We start from the raw sequence: 26,326 nt of genomic DNA on the forward strand, positions 1-26,326 counted from the left end.
GCCAGGTGCTGGCCTGGTGGGCACCCTGCAGAGCCAGGAGGGCTGTGCCCTGCTCTGTGCCCTCTGTGTGCCATGGGAGCTGTGTGCCATGGGAGCTGTGTGCCATGGGAGCTGTGTGCCATGGGTGCCCCTCTCTGTGTCATGCTGTGTGCCATGAGAGCTGTGTGCCATGCTGTGCCATGCTGTGTGCCATGGGAGCTGTGTGCCATGTGAGCTGTGTGCCATGGGAGCTGTGTGCCATGCTGTGTGCCATGGGAGCTGTGTGCCATGGGAGCTGTGTGCCATGCTGTGTGCCATGGGAGCTGTGTGCCATGGGAGCTGTGTGCCATGGGAGCTGTGTGCCATGCTGTGTGCCATGGGAGCTGTGTGCCATGGGAGCTGTGTGCCATGCTGTGCCCTGCTGTGTGCCATGGGTGTCCTGCTGTGCCCTGCTGTGTGCCATGCTGTGCCATGGGTGTCCCCATGTGCCATGGGTGCCCTCTGTGTGCCATGGGTGCCCTCTGTGTGCCCTGCTGTGTGCCATGGGTGCCCCCTGTGTGCCATGGGTGCCCTCTGTGTGCCATGGGTGCCCTGCCCAGTGTGCTGCCGTGCCTGGCAGGGCTGGCAGATGCCCGTGGGAGAGGCTGGCTGCTGTTCTCATTAGCAGGAGCCAAAGGGGCTGCAGCAGGGCCTTTCATGTGCTAAAGAAACTCATTAATTGCTTCATTCTGTGCTTGCTATTTATGTCATTATTTATGAATATTCTAGAATCTGACACCGGGGCAAATTCTAGTCTTAGTTAAATTAGTAAGTCAATAGTAAATTTTAGAAGTGCCTTGATTCACTATTGTTCTTTTGGATTTCTTCTAATCAAAGTAAACCCCTAGCCCACTGCAGGTCATTCCCCATTTTCACAGGTGCATGCACTGCACTGCAGGGCTGTTGTGCAAACTCCTCTGCAGACAGGGAGGGCTGTGCCTTGGAACAGGAGTGAGGAGGATAAATACAGCTCCACCTCACAGCCATGAAGGGGAACCTGCCTGGGCATGCAGAGTCCCTGCGAGTCCCTCCCTGGGGGAGAGAGCAGAGCCCAGCCCTGCTGGAACCACCAACACATTTTCATCTTCAGCTCCTCAGCAGATAAAATGCCATCAGCCAGGCTGTGCAGCCATGAACCTGGCCCTTGTTTCAAACACAGAAATGCCATGTTCCAGGGCACGTGCATTGCTCTGGCACGGAGAAACCCAGCCAGCCTGGGTGACTTTTGCACAAGAGTTTGGTCTGGGGAGATCTCAGCCAAAGCACTGCCGGGTCTGGGGCACAGCAGCCTCGTGCCAGCCCGTGTGGGATGGTGCAGGGCTGATCTCCATCCCAGGGAACGGGCAGGGTGAGCCAAGCATTGCTGAGCACAAGAGTAGTTAGAGGAAAACAGGGCAAAAGAGGCCTCAGTGCTCCTTTCCCCCCTCAAAACTGTGCCATGGCTCTGCCTTTGCTGCGTGGGTCTGCGAGAGAGGAATGATCCACACTCACACTGTGAAAATGCAGTGCTTTTGGCTTTTTCCATCCTCAGTCTCTCACCACTGTAATAAGGTGTGTGTGTACAGAGGGGCCCAGCGGGGGCTGCTCTGACAGGGCAGGACATCACATCCATGGGCAGCCTCAGAACCTGCCCAGAGGGAGATCCACAGCCTCTGAGAGCTCAGACCCTGCTCTCAGCTTCAGCACAACAGCGCTCAGGCCGGGCCCAAGCAGCTTCTCCCTGCATCAGTTTTACCATTTCATCCTTTTAGCAGCACTGAGATGGGTCAGAGCAACACGGGAGGGAACTGAGGAAGCACAGAGACCCCACAGAGTGTGGGTTCCTGCACAGAGACCCCAAACAGTGTGGGTTCCTGCACAGAGACCCCAAACAGTGTGGGTTCCTGCACAGAGACCCCAAACAGTGTGGGTTCCTGCACAGAGACCCCAAACAGTGTGGGTTCCAGCACAGAGACCCCAAACAGTGTGGGTTCCTGCACAGAGACCCCAAACAGTGTGGGTTCCTGCACAGAGACCCCAAACAGTGTGGGTTCCAGCACAGAGACCCCACAGAGTGTGGGTTCCTGCACAGAGACCCCAAACAGTGTGGGTTCCAGCACAGAGACCCTACAGAGTGTGGGTTCCTGCACAGAGACCCTACAGAGTGTGGGTTCCAGCACAGAGACCCCAAACAGTGTGGGTTCCAGCAGAGAGACCCCAAACAGTGTGGGTTCCTGCACAGAGACCCCAAACAGTGTGGGTTCCTGCACAGAGACCCCAAACAGTGTGGGTTCCAGCACAGAGACCCCACAGAGTGTGGGTTCCTGCACAGAGACCCCAAACAGTGTGGGTTCCAGCACAGAGACCCCACAGAGTGTGGGTTCCTGCACAGAGACCCCAAACAGTGTGGGTTCCAGCACAGAGACCCTACAGAGTGTGGGTTCCTGCACAGAGACCCTACAGAGTGTGGGTTCCAGCACAGAGACCCCAAACAGTGTGGGTTCCTGCACAGAGACCCCAAACAGTGTGGGTTCCTGCACAGAGACCCCAAACAGTGTGGGTTCCTGCACAGAGACCCCAAACAGTGTGGGTTCCTGCACAGAGACCCCAAACAGTGTGGGTTCCAGCACAGAGACCCCACAGAGTGTGGGTTCCTGCACAGAGACCCCAAACAGTGTGGGTTCCAGCACAGAGACCCTACAGAGTGTGGGTTCCAGCACAGAGACCCCAAACAGTGTGGGTTCCAGCAGAGAGACCCCAAACAGTGTGGGTTCCTGCACAGAGACCCCAAACAGTGTGGGTTCCTGTACAGAGACCCCAAACAGTGTGGGTTCCTGCACAGAGACCCCAAACAGTGTGGGTTCCTGTACAGAGACCCCAAACAGTGTGGGTTCCTGTACAGAGACCCCAAACAGTGTGGGTTCCAGCACAGAGACCCCAAACAGTGTGGGTTCCAGCACAGAGACCCCAAACAGTGTGGGTTCCAGCCCAGCCCAGGGAACCCCAAACAGTGTGGGTTCCAGCACAGAGACCCCACAGAGTGTGGGTTCCAGCCCAGGGAACACACAGAGTGGGGGTTTCAGCACTATAAAAAATCCTCTCCTGAGGTTCTTCATGTTCCTTGGGTTTCTGTACTTACACAATTGGGGCATGGCTATCATTTGGATATCATTTGCTCCTTGTTACTTTGCAGGAGAATATATCAAGTAGATATTGAAGACAAAGAAAACCCCAGACAATCAGGAAAAAATCAATTAATAACAAAATGCAATTAGTTGTCCCCTGTTTAATCAGTTACTCCCTATTTAAGGCTTGTGTGCTGGTTCTTGTGGATGAGACTTTCCTTGGGTTTGGGTGCTGAGGCTTTGGCTTTGCTTGCCTGGCTCACAGGATGTGCAGCCACAAGTGGAACACTCCTGTTGGTGCACTGGGAAACTGCTTTCAGCTGCCACTGAAGGACAAGGAAATGCTGTTCTGCTTTCTCTGTCTTTCCTTCTTCCCATCACATACTTTTAGCCATGTTTGCAAAAACTTTGAGGCAGTATTGCCACAAATGCATATTTAAGATTTGATTACTCATTCTCATCCACAATCATGTGCCAGACATGCAGCCTACTCTAACAGATTACTGTTCTTAAAGTTGTTACAGGAAGGTTAAATAAAATGGTGCTTTTATGACACTGAATATCTTTATGGTGTTTAAATTAGAGGCTGTTTGGGGATGCCACAGCTGTGGCAGGTATTAAAATCAAACTGGCAAAATGTCACCAGTGCCTTGGCCAGTTATCATGTCTGATTCTGAGCACCTGCCCTTTGCTGTCCTCCACCTCAGGAACTCCTGCCACACTTCCCTGCACACTCAGGGACACAAAGCAAAACAAAACATGCCAAAACTGCTCCAACAGAAAAATCAAAGTCTGAACTGGAGCCACCAGAAATCCTCATTTTCCAAATTTCTGTCTGCTGGGATTGTTATCCATCCTCTTTTAGGAGCCCCCCCTGACTGATTTATTTTGCTCTCAGAGTCTTGGAAAGAGACTTGCACCATTTCAAAGTGGCTGCTACGTGTGTGAGTGCGTATTTACATTTGTAAAAATACCAACAGCTATGAAAAAATAATTAAAAATCAAATATGTACCTTCCACAGCAGGAGTGGTGCCACAAAATCAGTGAATGACTGATGCTGCAATCTTCATGGGAGATAAAGACAACCTCTGAAAACAGAGGTGAAAGAAGAGAAGGAAAGTAGAGAATCTTATTCTTTAAACTGAGCCAGAGCTGGACAGTGGTGCTGAATGGGACATTTGGACAGGTTCTTGGTGAATATTTCAAATCTAAGTAAGAAGAATAGCAGTCTGAAATGTTTGCATTTATTCTACTTGCTGCCTGCTCTAGCTCCTTCTGTTAAAATATAGAAACAAATGTTTACTTGACACACTTTAAGTGAGAATGGGATTTCTCTTGAAAGTTTATAAGCAAGAAATTACAATGCAAGTTCTTTGAGGAGTTTTAGGTCTCAGGTTTTGCAGAGTAATTCAAGCAAGAAGAAAACAAACTTATTTTAAATATTTTTAAGTCTTTATTTTTTTAGTGCTGCAATCTATTTTTCAGCATGTTTGAAATATTTCAGGAGATGAAAGCTTCTCATTCTTAAATCATTCACATTCTTCTACCAACCTCCTTTTTGTTTCTTAGGTATTCAAGGAAAACCTGTGCTGAAGCTGCTAGCTTCTAAAAACGCTCTGTTATGAAGGTGCTGACAATAGAAAATAAGATATTTTAGATATACATTATTTTAAGGGTATGAGATTAAAAATTATCTATGGGTGCTTAGACTGTAAAGTTCTCTGCACCCACTTTCAAACCTGTACCTCGATGTATTGCTGTAAATTGGTCCCAGTGGGCTAAAAACAGGTCAAAAAGATTTAACTCAGGTGTTGTGCTGCCTTCAAATATTTGTGAGTGCCCTAGAACAGGAACCTCCCCTAGAACAGGTACCTCCCCTAGCCAAGAAATAGAGAAATGTTCCTGGATGAAGGAGCTGGAAGTAAGAGAAACCTTTTTTGCCCCTGAGCTGAAGTCCCACCCAAACCTCCGTGGATGCTGATGCCAGCTGCACGAGGTGATCTGGAAATCTGCTCTCAGGGCTCCAGAGAGAGGAGAGCTGCACTTTCAGAGCCCCTGCCAAACTCAGAGCATGGAGCACAGAGAGGATAATCCCTCCTTGTCTCAGAGCAGAAGCAAACTGGTTTATGGCCTGGAGATGATGCTTTTCCCCTTGGCTGTCCCAGCCTGGGCTGGGATGTTACAAATTCCCCTCTCTGAAGTCCTGGGGGCTGGAGCACTGGGCAGTGAAAGCTGCCAGGGGAGCTGTCAGGCTGTCAGGCCCCACATCTCTGGAGTGTTTGATGGCTGGTTTTCCCTTGGTCTGCACAGGGAAATAACCCAAAACGTGTTCTGGCCAGCTCTCCTGAGTCACCCCACACCTGCATCACCTGTGGCAGGTGAGGAAATCCTGAGTGCCAGCTGGGCTCCCTACCCATCTGTGGAACTGAAAAACCTTTGTAGGGAATATTCCATTTTGCTTCTCCCATCAGTAAGAGGCTGGACCCCCCTTTCTCTCACAAACCAGGACAAATATTTCAGCTGGGAGCAGCCAGAGGGTGGGTGAGTGCTGAGAGCTGCATCACTTTTGGAAGCTTTTCCTGACTGAATCCCACCTGCCACAGGCAGATTATTTCTGTTGAATAATGGCAGATCCATTTCCCCATTCTGTGATCAAATCAGGGCTCCAGTTGCTGGTAGCTGGGAGGAAATCCCATCCCTGTTACACAGGGAATCTTTACCTTTGCATACAATTCAGAGAGGGGGGGATACAGCAACGAGGAGCTGACATTCAGCTGGAAAGGGAGTGGATTTAACAAACCTGGGAATTTTAAGATGCAGGAGATTCTGTCTGAGCATTAGGAAATGCTTTTTTTGCTGTGTGGGTGACTGAGCCCAGGAACAGTTTGTCCAGAGTCTCTGCCCTAAACACCTCCAGACAAGGCTGTGGGGATCTGGAGCAGGTGACCTCTGGCAGTTCATGCCAAGCCCTCTGTGCCTCTGCGTGCCCCAGCACTGCTTTGGGATGATTTTTGGCATGGTACTGCCTTTCAACCAGCAGATCTCTGTGTATGATAGGCCTTCCTGATCTGATCTTCTCTCTACTGTTTGCATTTGAAATATTTTTGCTTTTACTTTGCTCTAGAAATCTGTGTTTAAACAACTGAAATGCAGGAGCATCATTGTGAGGTGCCAGCTCCTGGGAGAGAGCTCTGTCTGCTCTGGTTTCATTGTGTTGCTCCCCCCCTGAATTTCATGTCCACAGACCCTGCAAGTTCATGTTCAACCCCACAGTTTCCCCAAGCTGATTTTAAAAAAGAAGAACATAAAGGGGAAAACATGTGAACTTCTTCAGTTAACTTTGAAGAATATTCTGTTGTTTTTCTGGAGAGGGCCAATAACTCTTGCTCTAATGCAGCAAAGATCCACGTTCCTAGCTACCATTAGAAGGGCAAACAGGAAGATGAGCAGAGGAAGGGCTGCTGAAGCAAATGTCCTTTATTATTTGCAAGCAAATGTTCTCAATTTGCAGCAGCTCACAGTGCACTGTCACCCAGCAAAGCCTTAGGAACCAGAGCTGTGAGAGCTGTGACTGTAACAGCACCTGGGCTGTCACCCAGGACTGTGAGGAGCCTTCAGGAGGGCAGGCAGTGCCAGAGGACCCAGGGGAGGAAGGGGGGCACACCCTTTGTGTGCCACAGGACCCAGGGGAGGAAGGGGGGCACACCCTTTGTGTGCCACAGGACCCAGGGGAGGAAGGGGGGCACACCCTTTGTGTGCCTCCCTCTCCACCAGACGTTGAAGGAACTTTGGGCTCTTTGGTTTGCAGGCCCCTGAACCTCCCCTGGAGCTGGAGCTGCATTTACAAACGGCCCTGTGCAGGTGGTTGTGCTGCTGAGTGCCTGCCCCAGCTCACAGTGAGCAGGAAATTATCTGTGCAGTTACCAGCACTGGGGACAGCAATGGATGATTGCTAATTATGTATAACAGATCGAGTCTTTTATTGCTACAGGATGTCAGTGATAAAATTAACTTCAAAAAAGCTGATCAACTCCATAATCTTACAAAACAAAACATATTAGCTGCCTATTAGCTTCCTTTCATGGCTTGTTATTAATTTTCTGTTGTTATCCAAATGCAGGACACAGCACAACACACAAACCACTCCTGTCTAATTAGGAAAGGTCCTTGTGCTTCGAGTAGGTACAGGATTATTGACTCACACTGCACAGAGTGAGCTTCCAGGATGAAAGGAAACACTGAAATCACGAAAAAGGGAGAAAAGCAAGGAAAAAAAGCAAAGCTCCCCAAAGAGTAAACAAAAATAAGAAGATAACCATGTGATATTTAGTATTTCATTGCCTTCCAAAGGACCTTTTGTGCTACAAGCCCAGCACTTAGATTTGCATTTGTATTTCAACCCTTTAAACTTTTTGGGTCAAAATTATGCTTAGTTGAGGACAACCTCACAGAGTCAGGCCAACAGAAACCCATTTTTTAAAGTGAGAAATCATGTCTTACAATTCTGCAGCTTCTGCAGGTCTCTCTATTAGGCAGTAGACATTTTTGATTAAATTCAGTGACATTAATCGAAGAGAGTTTTTTCTGCTCTCTCTCTATTTTTTTTTAACTAATGTCTGACAGCTTTTGTAACAAAGTTTTTCAGACAGGACTTCAAATGAGCTGTAATTTATAGCTGATATGAATAAGGAAGTATTTACACAGATTTGCACAAAGAACTGCCATTCCATGCTGAACATCTCTGCTTGTCCATAAACACCTGGAAACGAATTTAAGGGAGACTCATGAATGAGACAAGCTCATAGAGCAGGCTGGCCTGATTTGGCTTTAGTTACCTGATTAAATATCTCTTTACTCCAGAGCCTTTCAAGTGAAAAATGTATTGGTAACAAAATTTGGACAGTTTTCCCATTTATGGTGGAAATCCTATTAAAATTAATCAGCCTTTCAATTTGAAACAGGCTGATAAAAATTTAAATCATGAAAATGCCATTCTAGTTTAGAGTCTGGTTCACTTAGCTCGTTAATGAGATCAAAAGGAACCCCTTTTTGTGACACTTGATCATTTGAAAGCTTGTCAAGAACTTCAGTCAAAGACCTTTCAAATTCAGAACATTTCTATGGAAATGGTTCTGTCTGAGCCAAATGAATACCTTTGCTCTCAAACCTGTGCATGTGCCCAGAGAATAAAGTCCTGAATGGAGAGGAGCCAGCTCTGCACCCAGAGCTCAGCACAGTGAACACCTGAACCTTGCACCCATCCCAGGCACACCCGGGGGCAGCTCCCAGTCTCACCTGCTGCAGGTTGGAGCCTCGGGGCTGTTCCTCTTAGCCAGCCCATTTGCTGTGGCTATCAGAGCACTCCTGAGCAGTGGCCAGCATTGCTGGGACATTTTATGGCTTCACCTCTCATGGGGAGCAAGCAGAGGTGACTAATACACATCTTCCCAGCCGAGTGCCAGTGATAACTTTGTGTTCCACTGGCAAGCCCCTGATTTCTGTTACCAGCCCTCTGTTTAGTCCCATCTCTGTGAAAGTTGCACCCCTTTCCCATTTGAAATGCATTCAGCACAGTGGAGACGTTTCTGTTCCTCTGCAGAAGTTCTCCATTTATTGATGAGTTCTCCATTTATTAATGAGTGTCACCTGAGACAGGCATGCAGGCATGACCATGGATATTGTGCTGAACGTTGTGAGTGCCCTTCAGAGAGGGGATGAGGCCGAGGTTATTCCTTGGGCTGGCAGTGCTGGTTTGCAGGCTGTCCCCTGGCTGGGACAGGCTCATGCCAGCCTGGCTCCTGTGTGGCACTCTGGGCCAGGAGCAGGGCCCCCACACCTGGGGAGGGCTGCTCAGGAGGTGCAGTGTGCTCAGGTGAGCCCCAGCCTGGCCCCACGTCCCCTCTGTGACAGGAGAGCCCCAGGGAGGAAGGAGGAGCCCGTGGGAAGCAGGGGGGCTGTGGGAGGGCAGGGGTGGCCAGCAGGGAGGGGAAGGGGCCATGGGGACACCGTGACCTGCAGGGCAGCTCCCCTGGCAGGCTGAGCATCTGCTCACCACCTGGGTGGAACCTGCCTCTGGTCCCCTCCTTTGGGGGCACTGTGGGGACACGCCCCAGCCAGCCCAGCGTGCCAGGGAGGAGCAGCCGTGGGGAGGCTCCTCAGGGCATCACTGAGCTCCGGGGGGGAGAAGAGGGAGTGTGAAAATCGATATCCCAGACCAACATCTGGGAGTTTCAATCTGGACATAAATCTGTACTGCTTTCTCTCATAAATCTGCAGTGACAAATTATTATTCATTGTCTGCAGGGCACCCTGGGATTCTTCAAAGTAATGCAAAGTACCATTTCTGGGAAGAACCACAGAGTGCATGGCTGGAAAAAAACACATCTGAAGAAACAGTTCACGTCCTAAAAATAAGCCTGACAGACTACAAAATGTGCCATAACTTTGATGAGCATTCACTAAAACCATGTGTTTGCCTCAGTTTCCCTCTGGAGCACCTTACAAAAGCTTTCAGCTGGCTCCAAAAGGCAGGCACGTAGCAGAGCCGTGTTGTTCAGAAGGTTTGTTTGTTTTAGGCTCGGTTGATTTGTTGCAGAAATATGCTAGACCCTTAATCCCAGTAGGAAACTGAAACTGTGAGAAAGACAAAGTCTGGCTGACCCCCTGCAAGAACAGGCAGCAAACCCTGCTGAGAAATAGCAGCAGCAAAAACAGAGGGAATTACACAGAGTTTTGTCTTGGAGGATGACAACTGTTTGAAAAATGCAAGGACTGAAGGAGTAATTCCTCCCCACCCTCCCAGTTTGCCAGAATTAAGTGTGACAGACTGAAACCTGCCCGAGAGAAGCACCCAGAGTGGTTCTGTGCATCCAGTTTCACTGCTCACTCCCCTGCTTCCACTGGAGCCAGATTCTGCTGGCATGTGAATGACAGGGATCTACTTGTCTTATCTGAGCTGAAACCTTAAAAACAGCTGAAGAACTGTTCTGAAAGATGGGTTTTCACTTTTTGGTTCATGTGGAATCCAGATTTCATTTCTATAGCTTGTCTTTGCCTCACCTTGGCACATGGCCAGGCCATTCCAAGAAAATGTATTTTCCTTCCTAGCTTAAACTACATTAACAACAAGTTAGAAAGCAAAGGACTGAGATTTAGGAGAAAGGAATTTTTATCTGCCTTCTCAGGATTTTGGGAGAACCAGAACTTGAAGCTGGTAAGTGTTAAAATGAGTCAGAGGAGAAAAAAGACCAAAGAGAACAGATGCAGGAAGAAGGCCACCAGTAGGCATCTTGCAAGAGAAAGGAAGTGGAAGCATTTTCACCTTTATCTGTTGAGAAGGCAAAGAGAAGACTGGTATGGAACCCACCCTGGAGCAAGGAAAACCAACCAAAAAAAAGAGAAATCCCCTTTCACTGGCATGGAACCCACAAGCAAAAGGATGGAAAAAAACCTGAATGTCTATGATCAGCTGATGCACAAAAACCCCTGAGCTCAGATTGGTGCACAGGATGGCCATAGGATATATAAAACCTCTTTTTCTTCTGATTTTCATTACTTATAACCTTGCTTCCACTTCCTGTCACAGCCAAGACAATCGTGGTCTATCTGCAGCTGGGCTATGCTTTCAAAACTGAAACTGCAAACTTTCAAGAAAAGGTAATTAAAAGCCCTCCAACTAAAATAGGAAATGTAGAGAGTGAAAAATCTTTATGGTGCCAGAATCATCATTCAAAGCTAGTTCCCAAAGTAGCAAGAATAGCATTAAATGTATATCTATATATCTTTTTAACCTTTCTACAGACAGCAGGAGCACTGCAGGCTACATTTGCATTTCATAGCAGGAAACAAAACCATCCCACAAAGATTTGATAAATCATCAGAGGAACAAGGAAGTGCCCTCACACATGCACATGTTTTCCTGAAATCACAGAGAATGAGGATAAGAGACACACAACCCAATCTCCATCTCAAAGGTTCATTAACTGTGCCCAAGCCCGACTACCTCAAGAGCACTCTAACTGAAATTTGAAATATGGATTTGTTTCCAACAGTTCTTCTCTCTTTCTTTTTTATTATTCTTTTTGGACAATTGGCTGACCTAGTTTTCAAATCATAAGAATTTTTAAGACAATGCTTGCTATAGAGGTACAGTGGTGATGCAGATTTACTTCCAGGGATATTTTGATTCCAGGGAGGAGGAAGAGTCTGTCATTCCTGCAAAGCACGTTGTGATTGCTCATTCTGGTTCAACTTTGTTGACTTCTGTGAAGGTATAGCAGATACAGGTATGGGCAGATCAGGTTTTTAAACTGAAACCAAATGAAAACTTTCTATGGAAACCTTATTTTACAGAAGAACCAATTTCTACAAGAGACACATACACCAAAAAATTCTCATGTTAAAATTTAAATTCTAATTTTAAAAAGTATATTTTTTTATAGAAAACCAAAGTAAAACATTTCTTTCTTATTATTTTACTTTGTTTGACCAAGATTACTGGGGGGAATGGGTTTGAAAACCAGGCCAGATTGTTTTGAATCAGGTGACTTGGCATGAAGCTGCATTTCTTCCCAATGCATTTCCCTTGGCAATCAGAGCTGCAGCCCCCATTTCTTTGGGCCAGCCCTCCTCAGAGAGCACTCGCTGCCCACAGCACTGGATGGGATCCACTGGCACGTGGCTGCCTGCAGGATAATGAATTCTGCAGCTGCAGTGCACAGCAGTGCTGCATGCAGGATAATTCTGCAGTTGCAGTGCACAGCAGTGCTGCCTGCAGGATAAGTAATTCTGCAGTTGCAGTGCACAGCAGTGCTGCATGCAGGATAATGAATTCTGCAGTTGCAGTGCACAGCAGTGCTGCCTGCAGGATAATTCTGCAGTTGCAGTGCACAGCAGTGCTGCCTGCCTCTCCAGACAGACCCCCTGACTGCTCTGAGCCTTCCTCTCCCAGGCACCCTGGGCTCAGCTGCAGGCTCTGCCCAGGAGAAGGTGAGGATGAGGGTGGGCTGCTCTCCCTGGGCACTGGCTGCTGCTCCTGCAGGGCTGGGAGAGCCCCTGAGCTGGGCTCACTGAGCTGGGCTCACTGAGCTGGGCTGGGCTGTGAGAGGCCCTGAGCTGGGCTCACTGGGCTGGGCTGGGCTGGGCTGGGCTCTGGGCCTTTGTGTCCCTAGCCCTGCCATGCCATTCACAGCCTGGAGAGAGGAGCTCTCCCCGGAGCTGCCAGGCAGTGCTGGCTTCCTTACTGCTGATTTCCCTCTCAGGATGCTCCAGACTCCCAACAGAGCAGGCTGGCAGAGGGAAAGGTGTTCACACCTTATTGAAGGGTGTGGGGGTGGTGGCAGACAAACAGCTCAACAGATCCCTGTGTGGGACAATGAGAGGAGCCCATTTCCTCAGAAAAGGAGACCAAAAGCTCCCCAGATCTTGCTCATAATGTGTGAGTTTCTTTGTACGTGCCTGGGACTATCTGAAGTTTGTGATTGTGCTCATGGTATTTTTGTTTTCAGCCAGGAATTGATGCACACCTTCAGTGCAGGGAAAATGAACAAATTGCAAACAAACCATGTTCCAGGGACTGGCCATGCTGCACATGCAGCTAGACCCAAAGCAGCATGAATCTGTCAGGTGCTTCCAATACAAAACTAGATCTCGAGTTTATATATCCATAAATGCCTGTATGTACATGGCCACATTTGTAAGATCTGCTGTGGGTTTATGAATAGAGCAAACCAACATTTCCCAACTTTGGGACAGCAGCCTGTTACTGCAAAAAAAGAAAAAAAATTGCCAAAAAAACCCTGAACAAAAAACACCAACCAAAAAACCCCACAACCAGCCAGCAACAACAACCCAAGAATAAAACCCAAAAAACTGCAGGCACATTCCTTAGCACAACTTTTTCTCAGCTTCAGACCAGTGAAAGCATGCAGCACAGCACTGGGGAGACTTGATCAGATGGAGTCATTCGACACAGCAAAAACTTGCTCTCAAATCAGAGGGTTTTCCTGTAAGTTTCCTTGTAGTTGAAATGGATTGCAATGTTGCGTTGTTTTATTGGAATAATCTACATAGTGAATATTGCAGTTAGAAATTAGGGCTTGAAGCAAGAGATTCTCAGATAAATTAAATATTTTCCCCATTACAAAATTTGGGGATCCAGCTTTCCAGCCTGAGGAGAGAAAAAAGAGTCCAGGAATTAATTTCCAATGTACTTGAAGAAATTTCAGTTCATGATTCATTCATAGAGAAAGAAAGAGTGAAAACCTTTTCCCACATGGAGCTGCAGCTCCATTCCCGTTTATCGAGCAGCTCCCAATCCCTTTCATCCAGCTGAGTGCCGAGAGAGGGACAGGTGTGCCCTGAGGTGTGCCCTAGGTGTGCCCTAGGTGTGCCCTAGGTGTGCCCTGAGGTGTGCCCTAGGTGTGCCCTGAGGTGTGCCCTAGGTGTGCCCTAGGTGTGCCCTGAGGTGTGCCCTAGGTGTGCCCTAGGTGTGATCTCAGGTGTGCCCTAGGTGTGCCCTAGGTGTGCCCTGAGGTGTGCTCTCAGGTGTGCCCTGAGGTGTGCCCTGAGGTGTGCCCTAGGTGTGCCCTGAGGTGTGCCCTGAGGTGTGCCCTAGGTGTGCCCTAGGTGTGCCCTAGGTGTGCCCTAGGTGTGATCTCAGGTGTGCCCTGAGGTGTGCCCTAGGTGTGCCCTAGGTGTGCTCTCAGGTGTGCCCTGAGGTGTGCCCTAGGTGTGCCCTAGGTGTGCCTGAGGTGTGCCCTGAGGTGTGCCCTGAGGTGTGCCCTAGGTGTGCCCTGAGGTGTGCCCTAGGTGTGCCCTAGGTGTGCCCTAGGTGTGCCCTGAGGTGTGCCCTGAGGTGTGCCCTAGGTGTGCCCTAGGTGTGCCCTGAGGTGTGCCCTAGGTGTGCCCTAGGTGTGCCCTGAGGTGTGCCCTAGGTGTGCCCTCAGGTGTGATCTCAGGTGTGCCCTAGGTGTGCCCTCAGGTGTGCCCTGAGGTGTGCCCTAGGTGTGCCCTAGGTGTGCCCTAGGTGTGCCCTAGGTGTGCCCTGAGGTGTGCCCTAGGTGTGCCCTAGGTGTGCCCTCAGGTGTGCTCTGAGGTGTGCCCTAGGTGTGCCCTAGGTGTGCCCTAGGTGTGCCCTGAGGTGTGCCCTAGGTGTGCCCTGAGGTGTGCCCTGAGGTGTGCCCTGAGGTGTGCCCTGAGGTGTGCCCTAGGTGTGCTCTCAGGTGTGATCTCAGGTGTGCCAGCCCCGCAGGGCAAGGAGGCTGCTCTGCACAGCCGCCCTCCCCTGCGCGCTGCTGTCTGCCTGTCTGTCTGTCTGTGTGCCTGTCTGTCTGTCTGTCTGCCTGCCTGCCTGCCTGTCTGTCTGTGTGTCTGCCTGCCTGTCTGCCTGCCTGTCTGCCTGTCTGTCTGCCTGCCTGTCTGTCTGCCTGCCTGCCTGTCTGTCTGCCTGCCTGCCTGTCTGTCTGCCTGTCTGCCTGTCTGTCTGTCTGCCTGCCTGTCTGCCTGTCTGCCTGTCTGTCTGTCTGCCTGTCTGTCTGTCTGCCTGCCTGTCTGTCTGTCTGTCTGTCTGTCTGCCTGCCTGTCTGTCTGTCTGTCTGTCTGTGTGCCTGTCTGTCTGTCTGTGTGCCTGTCTGTCTGCCTGCCTGCCTGTCTGTCTGTCTGTCTGTCTGTCTGCCTGCCTGTCTGTCTGTGTGTGTGTCTGCCTGTCTGCCTGTCTGTCTGTCTGTCAGTCTGCCTGCCTGCCTGTCTGTCAGTCTGCCTGCCTGCCTGTCTGCCTGCCTGCCTGCCTGCCTGCCTGCCTGCCTGTCTGTCTGTCTGCCTGTCTGTCTGTCTGCCTGTCTGTCTGCCTGCCTGCCTGCCTGCCTGCCTGTCTGTCTGTCTGTGTGTGTGCCTGCCTGTCTGCCTGCCTGCCTGTCTGTCTCAGGGTGCTTGGAGATGTTCCCTGACTGGCTCAGGGAGCTTGGAGATGTTCCCTGACTGCACCTACTGGCTCAGGGAGCTTGGAGATGTTCCCTGACTGCCCTTACAGGCTCAGGGTGCTTGGAGATGTTCCCTGACTGCCCTTAGTGGCTCAGGGTGCTTGGAGATGTTCCCTGACTGCCCTGACTGGCTCAGGGAGCTTGGAGATGTTCCCTGACTGCACCTACAGGCTCAGGGAGCTTGGAGATGTTCCCTGACTGCACCTACAGGCTCAGGGTGCTTGGAGATGTTCCCTGACTGCACCTACAGGCTCAGGGTGCTTGGAGATGTTCCCTGACTGCACCTACTGGCTCAGGGTGCTTGGAGATGTTCCCTGACTGCACCTACAGGCTCAGGGTGCTTGGAGATGTTCCCTGACTGCCCTTACAGGCTCAGGGTGATTGGAGATGTTCCCTGACTGCACCTACAGGCTCAGGATGTTTGGAGATGTTCCCTGACTGCACCTACAGGCTCAGGGAGCTTGGAGATGTTCCCTGACTGCCCTTACAGGCTCAGGGAGATTGGAGATGTTCCCTGACTGGCTCAGGGTGCTTGGAGATGTTCCCTGACTGCCCTTAGTGGCTCAGGGTGCTTGGAGATGCTCCCCTGCCTGCTCTGTGCCATGCAGGGCTGCAGTGCAGCCCCTGGTGCAGCAGACAGGCTGCTCCTGGCCCTGCCCCAGTTAGCCCAGACCAGTCCCTCATGGAGCACTTCTCCTCTTCAAGGTGTTTCATTCACAAGAAATAGAGAGGAGGAACCTTTGCTTGCCAGATAAAAGAAACTAATTAGATTAAGGATTTTTTATTTAGCTCTCTAAAAAACAAGTGGGTGTTAGTTCCATGTCATGCTACAAAGCATCAACACGGTGACCTCAGTTAATTATTCCCCTCATTCACAAAGCTCCTAAATCCACAAGATTTCTTGTATTTCACAGGGACATTGTAATACTCCAAAGACAAAAGATGATATTTTAAAAGAAATTAACTAATTAGATGTCAAAGCTTTCTTTAAAAGATGACCAGCGGAAAATGAGTAGATGATTTTTCCCAGATGCAGACAGGAAGTGTGTCCTGGTAACTCCGTGCTTCCAATCCATCTATCCACTTGGAATACAAGAATTTCATCCCTGAGCTGGGTTACATTAAGGAGGGTTGAAGGCTGACTGAGGGATGTGTGTTTGTGTGCTTTGCCATACCTTTTATTCAAGTGTGGTAGCTTTCCTGCATGAGCAGCTGTCCCTGAATGCTGGAATGAATTTGGGTACCATGACACCAATTACTCTGTATGCCTGCTACCTGTGCTCCTGCTTCCCTACTGCTGCAGAAGGTTTTGTTCACAAAGCACACATTTCTGCAGCTTTCATTGGAGTTCTGAAGCAGAGGCAGAAAGGCCTGGAAAACCAGGTGGTACCAGCCAGCACCTTTCCAAGCACACACAGTGTGTGTTTCAAAATATTAGACCAACAGTTTGAAGACATAAAATCATGGGATCAATTTCCTCCACATTCAAGGCGTGGTTATGGCAGAAACTTGCATGCTGTGAAATATCACCTGTGTTGCCAACAATTCTGCAGCACAGCTACAAGAAAAGTCTTTTGTGCATTATTACATCAAAAGAGCAAAAAACAGCTCTCTGTTTCAGGAGACCCTGCTAGGAGGGCACCAAGAAAAGCTCCGAGTGGAGGAAGCAACATACAACGTGAATAGTATCTTTTCCAGGGAAAAAACCAACCAAACACAAGTGCTTGAGACGAGGCACTTGTGAAGTGCTGGTAATACACTGCAGCAGATAGAAAAGTGCAAAATGCTACGAGATGGGAGATGATGACAGATCTCTGCTCTTGTCAGCAGAGAGACAGTGACTGTAGCAAGTCATTATCACCCAAGTTGTTACTGTGAAGTGTAAATAAAACAAAAATAGCAATGCCGAAGATTGTAAGATTGTTGATCCAGATTCTGGGTGTTTGGAAATCAGCAACATGAGATTCAAGCGAGAAGCACCTTCCTCATAAACTGGAAGCAGAGTTTAGGGGAAGGCTATGTTTTACCATGAAAAGAAAAATCATCCTGCATCCAGACAGCTTGTGTTAAACCTGACACAGATAATCTAGCACTAAAGACAGTCTAAAGCAGCCAATTCAAAAGAAAAATACCTTCAAGTGGTTCTGAGTAGAACAGCTTTACAGATGAGAGATGACATCAAAGTAGAAACTGTGAAAGAGTTGTTGTCTTCTTGATGCTGAGGATTCAATCACGGTTTACTAATTATACCTATTTCAGTCACAATCTTTCCTGCACAGCATTAGCAGAAGAAAGGCTTAAGCCCATCAGCCATAATACTTCATTCACTTGAAGTTCTGCTGCCAAGATTTAGTTGATGCAGCTACCTGCTGAAAGGAATCCATCCAGCAGAGCACATTCCCCTGCTATTTATTTTCCAGTCTTTAAGAGGCAATGTGGAGCTTATTTGACTTGGAGATGGCAAATTTCACAGTAAAGAGGCAGATTATTCCAGTTGATTCCCAGGCTGGAATCAGGCTCAGGGAGGGAAGGGGCTGGTGCCTTGTGTGCCAGGTGTGAGGTGAGCTGCCTTGCAGTGGTGCACTCAGGGGACACTGCCCTCCTCCTCCTGCTCCTCCTCCTGCTCTCGAGGCAGCAGCAGGAACCCCTCTGGGAGGGCCTGGGAGGGCAGCATGGGGCAACAGGAGAGTCAGGAGTGTCAGAGGAGGACACAGGACTGCAGTGCTTGGAGAGCCTGGCTCGGATGCTCCCTTGCTCACACCCTGAAACAACCTTTGGACACTTCAGCACCACCTTGAAATGCTGATTGTGCACATGGGAGTGTTCCCTTGCCTGTGTGCAAATGAATCTTCTGGGTGTTTGCTGTTTGTTCATCCATCTCTACCCTACATGTGCAGAGGTCTTGGTGCAGACTGATTCCCTAAAACCACCTGGGGAAAAAGACCCCGGACCAGTAAATCCTCGAGGAGACAAAAATGAAGGTACCCAGTTGACGGGTGGGAGGGGATGTCCCACCAGTCAGGGCAGCCTGGGAGTGCCCCAGAGGAGACCCTGAGCAGAGCCTGCTCACTGCATTGACCTGAGGCACACTGTGAGGCACCCAGAGCTCACTGAGCTGAGCACTGAAGGGCACCTGCTGCTCTTGAGGAGAGCTGGACACTCCAGGCAGTGCCAATTGGCCAGCTTTGTCTGTCTGTCTGTCTGTCAGCTGCCCTGCAGAGCAGTGCAGCCTATTGACAGCTGCTGGTAGCACATACTGGAGCAAGCAGGCACTGACTGCCACCAGAGACTGCACTAATTATGACTTGTCTTCATAGGAACCTGGTCAGCACATGTCCAAGCACAAACGTTGAGCATCTCAGGCATCAGGGGTCAGACAGGTGTGCTCAGCTCTCAGGACAGGCACACACCCTCTGGACAGACAGGAACTCACCCTGCAAGTTGCTCAAAGCAGAGAACTGGGGATGGGAGAGGCACTGGCTTGCCCATGGAGATGCTGCTCCTGAGAGCTGGCTATTTGAAAAAACAATGAAAAAAACTATGAAATAACAAGCATGGCAACTTTAGGTACAAGAAAAAAAACCAAACTTTGGACCCTGCTGAAAGGATTCTCAGGCCATCTGTCAGCATTTCTGTGGAAGGAATGGTTGCTGAGACACTTGCAGAGTGTGTCCTGTGATTAGCCTGCCCTGGCAGTGGAGAGCTGCAGAATGGATGCACTTTCCATGACATCCTAGGAGATACCACAAAAGGTCTGGGAGAAACAGGGGAGGATCCAGCCCAAGAATTAGTGCTAAGAGTGTAAAGCTGGGCACAGAGTTCAACAGCAGGAAATATCTGGGTAGGGGGCATCAGTGGCCAAGCCCTGTTGAATTCTTTGCTAAGAAATGCTGGAAAAGGGATAGCAGAAATAAACTGTGCCACAAATGTTCTCCATTTCCCACGAGATCTGTACAACTTTCAGCTGGTGAGGACACATAGGACACAACCAATTCCAAATTTCTGCCCAGCACCACTGCCACAGACAGCTTCATCTTGTCCTGTGTGTGCAGATGGGGCCATGGGGCAAACGAGCTCCCCTTCAATGAGCAAGGCATGGTGCAGCACTGGGACAAGGATGCAGAAGCTGTGCACAGTCTGGTGCCTCCTCCATGCCTCTGGTGCTTGTGGAAGCAGAGGGAAAGCTGAGAGCCTTGAGATGAGATGTGAGGAGAGCAGAGTCAGTAACAAACACTATACTATACTGTATTTAAGAGATATTAAAAGATATTAAAGAGATATCAAACGATATTAAAGAAAAACTCATTGTTTGAGATAGCCAGGACACAGCTTTGAGTGATTGGTTAATTAATATAAACAACCATCACCGGAATCTAATTGTTAAATTCCTTCAGGTAAATAATCTTTTAAACACATTCCACATGTGTAAAAATAACAGGAGCAGTAAGTAGACATAAGAATTGTTTTTTCTTCTTCTCTCTGTGCTTTTCTAGGAAAAGCCTGGGAGAGAGAATTGTGTCTCTCTCTGTTCACAGAACAGGAATGCTGCACCATGTGTACTCCTTCCAGTGCATCTTGCATTCTCAGCCAAGGGTAAAATGACTCCCTCTTCATTACTTTGTACCTTCATTTTTCTGTAAAATATTTCTGCAGAATAGGTTCATGCAAAGGAATTCTAGACACATGTAGAATTGCTGGATAGCCATTAAGAGCAGAAGCACAACCAGGACACTCCCAGTCACAGGAGGGTTCAATAAAAGTCCGTGGATCCAGGCTCCTTCCAAAAGGAGGATGAGAATTTCCATGGCAATGGCACATGGCAAGCACAGTGCCCAGCCCTGTTCATGGACCTGTTTAGCAGAGATTTCTTAAAGACATTTGCATACAGAGTGTAATTAAGAGACAGCGATGTTTCTAGCTCAGGAAAAAGTTATGTTGGGTTTGTTTAGGTTCTTTTTTAATTTAAAATTCATCTGTATTGACAAGATGCTCCCACAGCTCCTGCTGGCAACACTTGTGAGGCTGAGCTGGAGCCTTGGTGTTGTGTGATCCTGGATCCATCCCTCCAAGAGCTGGCACAGCCCCTGCTCTCAGCAAGGGCTTGGGCCTTTCCCCTTCCCTCTGCCTGTCCTCTCCTTTTTTCAGATCTTGCACCAAGGACAGCTTCTCCAGTTCATTGGCAATTCAAAACTGCAAAGGTGAAAATGTCTGAGGAGGGAGTACAGGAAAAATCCTAAATTCATTCCTAACCTGCAGAAACATTGCTATGAGTTAATTTTTAAACCTCTGGAAATTTGTCTCACAAGTAATAATGGAAATGCTGTGAAAACCAATTTTCTCACTGGGGGTGGTCTACAGGCAAAATCATTCTATAGGCAGGATAATACTGGAATAACTAGTCAGAAACTGAAACCAGGATTTTAAAGTCATATTTAACCTATTTCAAGACTTCTAAAGTTTCTGCTAGATAACCCTGTGAACTGCTGCAAAGTGTATCTGATTTGAATTTCTTCAAATTTTGCTGTGCCTCAAACCAAAGGAATTGGAAATTTGGGGTGTTTATTTTGCATTTCAGTCAAAGGAAACTGTCTCACAGGCTAGTGTATCATCAATGAAAATGGTGTGGCAAAGAAAACCAGCTATTGAGTGCTCCTCTCCTCTAATTGCTTTCTCCAGCAGGTGGTGAGATTATTGTCTGCTGTAACCTTATCCACTGTAAACTCCAAACAGCACAGCTGTAATTAATATGACAGGAACATTTAACACTCTTCCTGATGTTTTGACTTCTTTTGTTTTAAACAATTGTGTGAGTAGGGGACAATAGATTTATGAGAGTAAAATTCAATTTGACAGCTACACAAGGGAGATATTTTGCTTCATGCCTGACATGCATGCAGCTCACTCTCCCACACAGCAGAGCACTCCCAGGGCACGCTGCACTCCCTCACTGCAGGGCAGGACCTGAATGGCAGGGCTGTGCTCTCAGTCCAGGGTGCCTTGATGTGATTTCTAAATACCCCATCTCGAGTGGCTTCCCTTGAGAAGCCTTGGGGCCACCAGGACGAGCTCTGAGTCCAGAGGCACACTGAGACCCAGAGCCCTGTGAGCATGCCTGCACTGAAATCCCTGGGCTTGGGAAATGGACAGGAGCTCTTGGTAAAGTGAGCACTACTCACTGGAACAGCTCAGGCTTTAAAGGGATTCAGAGCTCAGCTCTTCAGCCCTGGCTGTGCTGCAAGGAACCACCAAGCAGCAGTGACAGTGAAAAGAGATAAAAGTGTGGCTAGGCAGAGTAAGTATTTGAAAAAACAAAACCAAGTCAAGTTCCTGAAGGGCTTGTTCCAGCTTTGGTCCCCCCAGAGGAGTTACCCAGCCCTCATTCTGAGTGATGCAGCTTGTTCCTGAGCCACAGAGAAGGAACTGCAGTGACAGAGCTGTCCAAAGCTATCAGAACTCTAAAAAATCTTGATGAAAACTCAGCAACTTAAACATGCAGGCAGGCAAATTTCTATCCTCGTTGTTTATGAAGGGCACAGCTGTGGAATTCTCCATGAGACACCAATGGAAAGTTGTAATAATAGCATAAAAAATGATCCATTAGTGCCATTAGCTACCACTGCCAGCTTCATTCAAAGGCATCAGCAAGGATGCAAAGTCAGACATCAACAAGCTGGGAAATGCCAGAATTAAGGCTGCCTGAGTAACTTCAGTTTAGCCCTCTTCATGAATTTACCATACAATGCAGTCTGCAATTTCGGGATTATTATTTATGATGTGCATTATTAACATTATTTTCTGTAGGTTCATTGCCTTGTTCAGTTCACAGCAAGGATTAAGCACAAGAATAGCCACAAGGAACAGAATTTGAGGCTTTCAGAACTTGGACCTCGACTTGAACTCAGTGACAAAAGTTTTCTATATCACCACAGAAAGGTTCTTAAAACAGGACTGTTAATTTTGTTGTGCAGGCATGGCTGGCAATAATCTGCAAAAAAAATGATGACATTGAAGGGGACCCCTTGTCCTTGCTGCTCCTGCTGCTTTCCTGCCCCTCCTGTGGAGTTCTGTGCCTCCTTAATTAAAACAGGCCACTGAAACAACCATTTTAAAAGAGAAGGGATAAACTTTCTGCTCTGTGGAAACAATAATCAGGACACTAATTACCATTTCCCCACTGCTGCTCTCAGCTACCCCAATAAAACAATACCAGGACACTAATGCAATAATAAATATTTGTGAAAACAATAATCAGGACACTAATTACCATTTCCCCACTGCTGCTCTCAGCTACCCCAATAAAACAATACCAGGACAATAATGCAATAATAAATATTTGTGAAAACAATAATCAGGACACTAATTACCATTTCTCCACTGCTGCTCTCAGCTACCCCAGGTTTCAGAATGGCAAATATCACTGCCATGCTGCACTTTGAGAAGAGCACCCAAGAAATGTGGAAATCCAAACAGTGCCCCAAGGCAGGTGGGATGTGAGATCTGGGCACTCAAATGAGTCTTGCACAGGGTGAATCTTGACTAAAACAAGCCATGTGGCATTTCTGAAAGGAGATAATGCTGTGAGCAGATAGAGGTGAAGTCCTGAGCATAATCTGCTTGGATTGTGAGGATTAAATGGCATTTGACATACTTGTGCATATTGCCCTGGCACATGAGGCCAGTGAGTGCAGGACAGAGAGCACTGTGCTTTTCTGCCCCAGAAAAGCAGATTTTCCTGGTCAGCACTTGTGAGCCAGTGGCCTGGAGAGAGCCAGGGAGGGCAGGGCACACAGACACGTCCTGGCTGGGAAATCCTCCAGGTGCCCTTTGCCAGGGTGGGCTGGGGGCAGCTCCTTGCCTCCCCCCACGTGTGCCAGCCTCCCTCTGCCCTCTCCTTTCTCCCCAGACCAGGGAAAGCTGCAGTGCACACGGATGGGGCTGGTGACCCTCCTAGAGCTCATGAGAAGGGACAGTCACCCCAGAGAAAGGAATTCAGTGTTGAAAGGCCAAGCAGCACAGCCACACCAGCCACAGGTTTCACTGCCCCCTCGTAAGTGGGAGATTGTGCTGGGGAGGGTCTGAAAGGCAGCTCTGGCTCTGCTGTGCCCTCCAAAGAGAGCTCCAGCAACTGGACAGAAGGAAGAGGAAAATGATGGGAAACTGAGGAGAACAAAGGGAAAACATGAAGGTAGCAGACAATCACACCTCTGCTAGGAAGGTGTCCCTGTTTCCCACGGACACAGCAGCCCCAGGCTCCTGGCTGCTCCCTGTCCCCTCTGGCAGGCACAGGTCCTGCTGGGAGGCAGGATGGGCAGGGAAAAGCAGGGACAAGATCTCCCAGCTGGAGGCTGTGGCTTGGCTTTCCCATGCCAGGGCAGCCCTGGGAGCAGCAGCAGCAGCACAGGAGTGTGGGCACACAGCTGCCAGGGAGCACAAACCCTGCAGGTTTCCACTGCTCCTGCTCCCCTGAGCGCTCTGGGGGCTGGCAGAGCCCAGCTCTGGTGAGAAATCAGCCTGCTTCTCACAAGAGTAACAAACTACTTGCAAGTGCCCGTTTTTAGAAGGTTGGCCTTTGTTTCTCTGCCACTTTTTCACTTCCCTGCACATCTCTAACAGCAAAATATGTTTAGCAGCAAGGAAAAATAAATAATTCTGAGCTCTGGATGGGGATTTTCCCAGGATTGTTCCAGTGACAGCTGTGTGGAGTCCTAAAGAGCACGAGGGCATGATGCAGTGATCCAAACCTACTTTTGGGTTGAGAGCAGCTGCTGTGAATACTTCCTTGCTCTTTTTAGGAATAAAAAGAATCAATGTGTATATTACACTCAGGCTGAGACCCGGGCTGCTTTTGTTTGCTTTTCACCATGTCCATGCTTATTCTCATTGTTACTGTATTGCTTTCAGCTTCAATAAACAGAGGGGTTTTTACAAAAAGCCCAATGCCTCTGGTGTCCTTTGCAAGCCCAAATTCCTTGTGACTGGGCATGGCTCAAAGAGCTGCAGCCTGCACTGCTGACCTGACTGAGCTCTGCTGGTTTGCTGCTTGCTGCCTGCATTTCCAGGGCTGGGGAAGTGACAGCAATGGATCTATACATCATACAAATATATTTATACAATATAGATATATCCAGAGCTTGAGCTACTGTGCAGCTTCTCATCCTGCTCTGATAGCTCAGCTACCAATGGTGAGTGGCAGAAACCAACACAGCTCACAGAGAAAAGGAAAAAAAAAATTAAAAAAAAGGAGGCAGGGCATAAAGTAATAAGAATTGAAAAAATTCAGGAAAGAATAATAAAAGCAAATCCTAAAATAAATGGCAGGGTTTGATTTTGCAGTGCTGGCTCACAGCCAGGCAACTGTCTGAAAAGTAAAACAAGTGGAGCAGATACACCTAAGGTAAAAATAATGTGCATACAATTTTGGGGAGAAAATGAACTGGAAGAAAAGAAAAAGACCCATCAGGAATGACAGAAAGGTGGGACTTTAACCCCCTGAGTGCCACGCTGTTTGGGTTCTATTTCTTGGGCTGCTTTTGATGAGAGAAATCAGCGGCAGGCTGAGAGCAGGGGAGGGAGGGAGGTAAGGGCTGGAAAGGTTTGAGCTCTCCCAGGGGAGCTCCAGCTGGGGCTCCCCTGTCAGCAGGGGAACTTCTCTTCCCCTCCACAACTCCAGTGCTTTCCCCCTTGTTCCAGAACCCCAAGGCTGCTCTCAGTCCCGTGGTTCAAACAGGCTGGCCCATGGCAGGAGGAGCCACTCCCAGGAAAATGTGCTTTTCCACCCACCAGCTTTTGGTAGTAGCTGGTTTGGCTTTTGCCACAAATGTTCCAAGAGAATTTTAATCTTAATTCCCTCTGTCCTGCGGGGATTTTATATTTCCACAATTGTTCTCATTGAAATTTTTTAAAGAGTGTTCGAAATTAAAAGGTCCTCACGTTTGTTTTTTTAAGCAAAAGTCAATCCTAACATGATAGCCAAATCTAAAGCAGCTCTTCTAAGGCTGGGAGAATTCCACAGAAGATGTAAATGTTCTGCTGCTCCTGCCAGCTGTCAGCTGATAGGAGTGGACTGGCGAGGAAGAAGCAGGCAAAGAAAAATTAAGGTATTCTTCAGACACAACTTATCCCTTCCACCCAGGTCAAGGAAAACAGCAATCTTTCTTCTACTCAGGATTTAGTTCCCATTTTCTGGGGGCTGACTGGCCCCAGTTTTGGTACAAAGGGACCAAATTCCACAGGAATTCCCCCCCTGAAGAGCCTGTACAGAGACTCTTCTCTCTCTGCCTGCTGCTATTGCTCACAGTGACAAAGAGGCCAAAAGAACTCCTGGTATGAAGGAAAAGCTGCTTTTATGCCTCTAAAAGCACTGTGGGCTGAGGATGGGCAAACTTGGCCTTTGTGATGGCTACTGCTCTGTATATTTCTGCCCTTATCTTGCTGCAGAGTCTTGGCACATCAGAGCATAAATAAAGGCAACCTCTCCACTTCCCCTTGGGATTTCCAGGGAAGCTCAGGAGGCAATTAGCTTTGTGCCACGAGCTCTGCAGGCAGCAGGAAGCCAGAGTCACAGGAACACTTGGTTCCCAGGAATCTGGGTCTCCTCAGAGGGGCCAGTGCCAGCAGCAGGCAGGGTTCCTGCCAGCTGTGGGTGTTGTTCTCAGCCACAGCTGGCTGCCCTGGCCAGCACACGGGTCAAACACCAGCACGGACGTGCTGAGAGGGCAGGCAGTGGGACCACTCCTGTCAGAACCCAGGAAATTCCTCTGACTGCCCTAAAACACTCGAGACCCCGACAAAAACTCAAAAACCTCTGCACAAAGTCAAAGCCACCTCCTGTGCCTTTGATTTTAACCCATAGGAACAATTACCAGCTTTGTGCCAAAAGCTGCAAGCCACAAAAGTTTAAATAAAATGATAGTAAATTTATCACCAAGTAAAATTGTAAAATTTTAGAGTTTTTAAAATGAAAGTTCTAAAAGCCAAATGGAAAATCTCAGTGTGTTCTGTCTTTCTCCTTCTTCTTCTTATCCTCCATCTTCTGCTGTGATAGTAACACGTTTAAAGTAGTTTAAAATAGAGACAAATTGTCTAACATAAGTAATAAGTATTAGAAAATTATTGTAAATAGTGTACACATCGTTTTTAGTATAAAATAATAACACCACCCCAAAGCAGTCAATGTACCAACTTGCTAAACAAATCTCAGCCAGTCAAAGAAAAACAATGTATTA

The sequence above is a fragment of the Haemorhous mexicanus genome, chromosome 5 (genome assembly GCF_027477595.1).
Source record: "Haemorhous mexicanus isolate bHaeMex1 chromosome 5, bHaeMex1.pri, whole genome shotgun sequence".
In the NCBI taxonomy this organism is placed as follows: domain Eukaryota; kingdom Metazoa; phylum Chordata; class Aves; order Passeriformes; family Fringillidae; genus Haemorhous; species Haemorhous mexicanus.